Source organism: Pseudophryne corroboree, chromosome 4 (genome assembly GCF_028390025.1).
Source record: "Pseudophryne corroboree isolate aPseCor3 chromosome 4, aPseCor3.hap2, whole genome shotgun sequence".
In the NCBI taxonomy this organism is placed as follows: domain Eukaryota; kingdom Metazoa; phylum Chordata; class Amphibia; order Anura; family Myobatrachidae; genus Pseudophryne; species Pseudophryne corroboree.
Window position 1 is genome coordinate 504677421 of NC_086447.1, and position 8432 is coordinate 504685852.

Here is an 8432-nt window from a genome sequence, read left to right on the forward strand (position 1 = left end):
TGTCTGTTGTTTGTCTGTGACCCCTCCCCCTTCCAGCACCTGATATATAATTACCTCCAGGTATGATTGAGCAGCTTCCCAATTGTTTGTCTGCTTGCGTGCATGAGGCATTGAATGGGAGCAGCATTTGGAAGGCATGCTGTTCCTTGTAGTGCCAATGGGAGATCCTGGGGGTGGCTCCCGGGTAAGTTAGCTCTCTGTTTGGAAGTGTTTTAGTAAAAGCCTTTATCATGAGGCGTACTGTGACAAATTACATGGCTCTATGTGGGCACTGCTATTATGTAGGTTAGGACTGCTGTATCAGAGAAGCCGTGAAGTGGCCAGCAGCTAAACATGTGTTTGCAAACATTTGTGACGAATTCTCTGAATTTTATTACCAGATAGGTTCAGGGATTGTTACAGGTAATTCTCAGTGTGCGGAAGGGAATTTGGGGGTTGGGGATTTGCACCCCCCTTCCTCTTTGTCTGTTGTTTGTCTGTGACCCCTCCCCCTTCCAGCACCTGATATATAATTACCTCCAGGTATGATTGAGCAGCTTCCCAATTGTTTGTCTGCTTGCATGCATGAGGCATTGAATGGGAGCAGCATTTGGAAGGCATGCTGTTCCTTGTAGTGCCAATGGGAGATCCTGGGGGTGGCTCCCGGGTAAGTTAGCTCTCTGTTTGGAAGTGTTTTAGTAAAAGCCTTTATCATGAGGCGTACTGTGACAAATTACATGGCTCTATGTGGGCACTGCTATTATGTAGGTTAGGACTGCTGTATCAGAGAAGCCGTGAAGTGGCCAGCAGCTAAACATGTGTTTGCAAACATTTGTGACGAATTCTCTGAATTTTATTACCAGATAGGTTCAGGGATTGTTACAGGTAATTCTCAGTGTGCGGAAGGGAATTTGGGGGTTGGGGATTTGCACCCCCCTTCCTCTTTGTCTGTTTTTTGTCTGTGACCCCTCCCCCTTCCAGCACCTGATATATAATTACCTCCAGGTATGATTGAGCAGCTTCCCAATTGTTTGTCTGCTTGCGTGCATGAGGCATTGAATGGGAGCAGCATTTGGAAGGCATGCTGTTCCTTGTAGTGCCAATGGGAGATCCTGGGGGTGGCTCCCGGGTAAGTTAGCTCTCTGTTTGGAAGTGTTTTAGTAAAAGCCTTTATCATGAGGCGTACTGTGACAAATCACATGGCTCTATGTGGGCACTGCTATTATGTAGGTTAGGACTGCTGTATCAGAGAAGCCGTGAAGTGGCCAGCAGCTAAACATGTGTTTGCAAACATTTGTGATGAATTCTCTGAATTTTATTACCAGATAGGTTCAGGGATTGTTACAGGTAATTCTCAGTGTGCGGAAGGGAATTTGGGGGTTGGGGATTTGCACCCCCCTTCCTCTTTGTCTGTTGTTTGTCTGTGACCCCTCCCCCTTCCAGCACCTGATATATAATTACCTCCAGGTATGATTGAGCAGCTTCCCAATTGTTTGTCTGCTTGCGTGCATGAGGCATTGAATGGGAGCAGCATTTGGAAGGCATGCTGTTCCTTGTAGTGCCAATGGGAGATCCTGGGGGTGGCTCCCGGGTAAGTTAGCTCTCTGTTTGGAAGTGTTTTAGTAAAAGCCTTTATCATGAGGCGTACTGTGACAAATTACATGGCTCTATGTGGGCACTGCTATTATGTAGGTTAGGACTGCTGTATCAGAGAAGCCGTGAAGTGGCCAGCAGCTAAACATGTGTTTGCAAACATTTGTGACGAATTCTCTGAATTTTATTACCAGATAGGTTCAGGGATTGTTACAGGTAATTCTCAGTGTGCGGAAGGGAATTTGGGGGTTGGGGATTTGCACCCCCCTTCCTCTTTGTCTGTTGTTTGTCTGTGACCCCTCCCCCTTCCAGCACCTGATATATAATTACCTCCAGGTATGATTGAGCAGCTTCCCAATTGTTTGTCTGCTTGCGTGCATGAGGCATTGAATGGGAGCAGCATTTGGAAGGCATGCTGTTCCTTGTAGTGCCAATGGGAGATCCTGGGGGTGGCTCCCGGGTAAGTTAGCTCTCTGTTTGGAAGTGTTTTAGTAAAAGCCTTTATCATGAGGCGTACTGTGACAAATTACATGGCTCTATGTGGGCACTGCTATTATGTAGGTTAGGACTGCTGTATCAGAGAAGCCGTGAAGTGGCCAGCAGCTAAACATGTGTTTGCAAACATTTGTGACGAATTCTCTGAATTTTATTACCAGATAGGTTCAGGGATTGTTACAGGTAATTCTCAGTGTGCGGAAGGGAATTTGGGGGTTGGGGATTTGCACCCCCCTTCCTCTTTGTCTGTTGTTTGTCTGTGACCCCTCCCCCTTCCAGAACCTGATATATAATTACCTCCAGGTATGATTGAGCAGCTTCCCAATTGTTTGTATACTTCCATATATATCCAGTGGTACTGCCGTATAATTCCAGTGGTACTGGCGTATAAATCCAGTCGTACTGGCATATAAATCCAGTCCAGTGATACTGCCGTACAGTATATGTCCAGTGATACTGCCATATATGTCCAGCAGTTCTGCCATATAGTTCCAGCGATACTGCAATATATGTCCAGTGATAATGCCATATATGTCCAGTGATACTGCTGTATATGTCCAGTGGTACTGCCATATAAATCCAGTGGTACTGCCGTATAAATCCAGTCCAGTGATACTGCCGTATATGTCCAGTGGTACTTCCGTATAAATTCAGTGATACTGCCATATATGTCCAGTGGTGCTGCCATATAATTCCAGTGGTACTGGCGTATAAATCTAGTCCAGTGATACTGGCATATATGCCCAGTGGTACTGCTGTATAATTCCAGTGGTACCAGCGTATAAGTCCAGTGATACTTCCATATAAATCCAGTCCAGTGGTACTGCCGTATAATTGCAGTGATACTGCCGTATAATTCCAGTGATACTGCTGTATAATTCCAGTGGTACTGGCCTATAAATCCATTGATACTGCCGTATAACTCCACTCCAATGGTACTGGCGTATAAGTCCAGTGGTACTGCTGTATAGTTCCAGTGATACTGCCATATAATTCCAGTGATACTGCCTTATAAATCCGGTGGTACTGGCATATAAATCTAGTGATAATGCCTTAAAATCCAGTCCAGTGGTACTGCTGTATAAATCCAGTGGTACTGCCGTATAATCCCATTGATACTGCCGTATAATTCCAGTGATACTGGCGTATAATTCCAGTGGTACTGGTGTATAAATCCAGTGATACTGCCGTATAAATCCAGTCCAGTGGTACTGCCGTATAAATCCAGTGATACTGCCGTGTAATTCCAGTGATACTGCCGTATAATTCCAATGATACGGCCATATAATTCCAGTGGTACTGCCTTTTAAATCCAGTCCAGTGGTGCTGCCATATAGTTCAGTGGTGCTGTCCTGTGCTGTATATTATTTACGCCAAATAAAGGGGTTATTAATATTTAATCCAAATAATTTTCACAGGGTTTGCCCTGTGTGGTGTAGAGGTACCCTCTCCTGTACCACATACTGTTATATAACTCCAGAAAAATTATGGAGAACAAAAATTTGGAGGATAAAATAGGGAAAGATCAAGAACCACTTCCTCCTAGTGATGAAGCTGCTGCCACTAGTCATGACATAGATGATGAAATGCCATCAACGTTGTCTGCCAAGGCCGATGCCCAATGTGATAGTAGAGGGCATGTAAAATCCAAAAAGCCAAAGTTAAGTAAAAAGACCCCAAAAAATAAATCTAAATGGTCTGAGGAGAAATGTAAACTTGCCAATATGCCATTTACGACATGGAGTGGCAAGGAACGGCTAAGGCCCTGGCCTATGTTCATGACTAGTGGTTCAGCTTCACATGACAATGGAAGACCTCATCCTCCCGCTAGAAAAATGATAAGAGTTAAGATGGCAAAAGCACAGCAAAGAACTGTGCGTTCTAAGATGATATCACAAACCCACAAGGAGAGTCCAAGTGTGTCGGTGGTTTCGATGCCTGACTTTCCCAACACTGGAGGTCATTCCGAGTTGATTGCTCACTGCCGATTTTTGCAGCGCAGCAATCAGGTGAAAAAATGGCATTTATGCGCATGCATATGGGCTGCAGTGCGCATGCGCGTTGTACGGGTACAAAGCCAGTTGTGGTTGTGCACAGGTGTCTTCGCACTGACGGCCGCAAGAAGATTGACAGGAAGGGGGCGTTACTGGGTGTCAACTGACCGTTTTCAGGGAGTGGTTACAAAAATGCAGGCGTGTCTGAAAAAACGCAGGCATGGATGGGCGTTCGCTGGGCGGGTGTATGATGTCAAATCCGGACATGAATAGGCTGAAGTGATCGCAAGCGCTGAGTAGTTCAGAGCTACTCTGAAACTGCACTAACTGTTTTTGCAGAACTCGGCTGCACAAGCGTTCGCAATTCTGCTAAGCAAAAATACATTCCCCAGTGGGCGGCGGCATAGCGTTTGCACAGCTGTTAAAACTAGCTAGCGAGCGATCAACTCGGAATGACCCCAACTAGACGGGAAGAGGTGGCTCCTTCCACCATTTGCACGCCCTCTGCAAGTGCTGTAAGTAGCACCCTCAGTCCAGTTTCTGATATTCAAATTGAAGATGTCACTGTTGAAGTACACCAGGATGAGGATATGGATGTTGCTGGCGCTGAGGAGGAAGTTGACGATGAGGATTCTGATGGTGAGGTGGTTTGTTTAAATCAGGCACTGGGGAGACACCTGTTGTCTGTGGGATGAATAAGCCCATTGTGATGCTTGGGCAAATACCAAAAAAGCCACCTCTTCGGTGTGAAATTATTTCTCCACAAATAGTTGTCAAGCCATCTGTTGCCTCTGTCAATCTGTAATAAGTAGGGGTAAGGACGTTAACCACCTAGGAACATCCTCCCTTATACGTCACCTGCTGTGCATTCATCAGAAGTCAGTGTCAAATACTGAAACTTTGGATAAGTGCGTAAGCAGTCCACTGACACTGACACCTAAATCCCTTCTATCTCTTGTACCCAAGCTCCTGCAAGCCACACCACCAACTCCCTCAACGTCAAATTCCTCCTCAGTCAGGAATGTCAGTAGTCCTGCAGGCCATGTCACTGGCAAGACTGAGGAGTCATCTCCTAACCGGGATTCCTTCGTAGGATCCTTGAGCGGTACGCCTACTGCTGCTGTTGCTGATGTTGCTACTGGGAGTCAATCGTCATCCCAGAGGGGGAGTCGGAAGACCACTTGTACTACTTCCAGTAAGCAATTGACTGTCCAACAGTCCTTTGTGAGGAAGATGAAATATGACAGCAGTCATCTTTTTACAAAGTGGATAACTGAGGCCTTGACAGCTATGTTGGTGTTAGACGTGCATCCAGTATCTGCCATTAGTTCAGTGGGACTTAGAGAATTGATGGAGGTAGTGTCCCCCCGGTACCAAATCCCATCTAGGTTCCACTTCACTAGGCAGGTGATACCGAGAATGTACAGAGACGTCAGAATAAGTTTCCTCAGTTTCCTAAAAAATGCAGTTGTACCCACTGTCCACTTAACCACGGACATGTGGACAAGTGGAGCAGGGCAGACTAAGGACTATATGACTGTGACAGCCCACTGGGTAGATGTATGGCCTCCCGCAGCAACAACAGCAGTGGCACCAGTAGCAGCATCTCGCAAACGCAAACTTGTTCCTAGTCAGGCTACACTATGTATCACCACTTTCCTTAAGAGGCACACCACTGACAACCTCTTTTGGAAACTGAGAGACATCATCGCACAATGGCTTACCCCAATTAGATTCTCCTGGGGATTTGTGATAGCGGACAACGCCACCAATATTGTGCATGCATTACACATCCCATGTTTTGCACATAAAATTAATTTGGTGGTGCAGAATTTTTTTTTAAATGACAGGGGCGTGCAGGAGATGCTGTCGGTGGCCCAAACAATTGCGGACCACTTTCGACATTCAGCCACTGCGTGCTGAAGACTGGAGTGCCAGCAAACACTCCTGAACCTGCCCTGCCATCATCTGAAGCAAGAGGTGGTAACAAGGTGGAATTTAACACTCAATATGCTTCAGGGGATGGAGGAGCAGCAAAAGGCCATTCAAGCCTATACATCCACCTACGATATAGGCAAAGGAGGGGGAATGCACCTGACTCAAGCGCAGTGGAGAATGATTTCCGTCTTGTGCAAGGTTCTCCAACCCTTCGAACTTGCCACACATGAAGTCAGTTCAGACACTGCCAGGTTGAGTCAGGTCATTCCCCTCATCAGGCTTTTGCAGAAGCAGCTGGAGAAATTGAAGGAGGAGCTAAGACGGAGCGATTCTGCAAAGTATGTGGGACTTGTAGATGGAGCCCTTCATGCGCTTTGCCAGGATTCAAGGGTGGTCAATCTGTTGAAATCAGAGAACTACATTTTGGCCACCGTGCTCGATCCTAGGTTTAAAGCCTACGTTGTATCTCTCTTTCCGGCAGACACAAGTCTGCAGAGGTTCAAAGACCTGCTGGTGAGTAAATTGTCATCTCCAGCGGAACATGACCCGTCAACAGCTCCTCCTTCATTTTCTCCTGCAACTGGTGCTGCGAGAAAAAGTAATAGATTTCCTAGCTCACCCACATCTGGTCCGGACACTGCATATGATTCTGTCACAATTGAAAGAATGGTGGAGGATTATATGAGTGACAGCATCCAAATAGGCATGTCAGACAGTCCGTATGTATACTGGCAGGAAAAAAAGGCAATTTGGATGATTGATTGGTTCTTTTTTGGTGGGGGCCCAAACAAACCAGTCATTTCAGCCACAGTCATTGTATACTGCTTTTTACTAATTTTTAAAGATAGTTTTCTTAAAATCTCCTTTTTTTTAGATGTATCTCCTCTTTTTCATCTTAGAATAAACATTGTTGTCATATTTTTAATGTCATTTTGGAATAACTTTATTGTTATATCTTTTCATTCAAAGAGCCTGATTTACCCTTATTCTCCTCTTTTATATATACATATATTTATTGATTACATTCTCTTCAGATATACTGATAAATATACATTAAACACAGTTGTCCATTATTTTTACTTAAACAGCATCTTACGATGACTACTTGGGGGCTAGCTGACACCTTATAATGATAAGAGAGTGTTTAATTGTCAATTTTTTGGACTATTTATCTTGCTTTCACAATCGCTTATGGAGCCAAACCCCTATTGCTCTTATACAGTATATATACTGTATATACATAAACAGACATTAATGTACAGCACATACACACATACAGTTTACACACATGAATGTACATGTACTACACTGCTAAACAGGAAAAAGAGGCCAGAAATCTGTAACACACACGTATCTACATACATACATACATACATACATACATACATACATACATACAGTACATACATACATACATACATACATACGTATACAGACAGTATATATATAAGGTAGTAAAAGGGGTCAGAAACTTAAACTTTGATGCATATTTTAGCAGTTAATTAACACCCTGGCTGAGCAGCGCTTAACGTCGCTGGCTGTGGAATTCAGCACAGAAGCACCATGTGTAGGGCACCAGCTACAGCTACTTCTATCCCCAGAAGGTAGATGCTGCTCCAACTCTCCTCTGCTTCTCCTCACACTCATTCTGGGTTTGAAGCTCACGATGCCATGATGGAGTGGATCCTAAGCCAGATGACCAGGTACCTTAGGGTCTGCAGGTCCTTGTCCCCAGGCTTGTAGTTATCCATGCTAGGGCTGCTGTGATCAGATGTTCCCATGGGCACTCTGTTTGGCACTGAGTCAGAGTCCCACGAGCTGCTGCTGCACAGTGGGCACACTGCACAGTCTCGCAAGTTGTCATTATCTCCCCAATCTCCCTTGCCGCCCTGCCTATAATCTGGCCCTGACTATGTTATTCTATCCCTTGGCTTCTGGTGGCTCTGCCAGGCAGTGCACCCTTTCAATCAGTGCCCCTGGGGAATGCCATCCTGGCCAAGGGGTAGAAACATCCCTGCTTGTGCTTGGGCACTTGTGATCATTTAACTACAAGTATCAGCACAAAAAAAAGTATTTTTGCATTGAGCTGACTGCATCCTTTGCCCATGAAAATGTCAATGAAATGTACAGTACACAGAGAGTTATTCAGACCCGGCCACTAATGCAGGCCACAGCGCAGTTTGCCAGTGGAGGCAAACTGTGCATGTGCAGGGGCCACATCTTGGCTGTGCAAACTAACACATTGCAGCCAAATCCCTAAAAGATGCGGCTGCAATGTGGTTGAAAGCGACGGGCATTCACTGGGTGGCGACGCGGCATTGGGTGAGTGGGGTAGGCCATACGGGGAAGGGCCTGGACAGTTTAGGGGCAGCTGCGTGACGTCACATGCTACTGCTCCCATAAAGTAAATGGTGGCCTACCACCTTAGAGCAC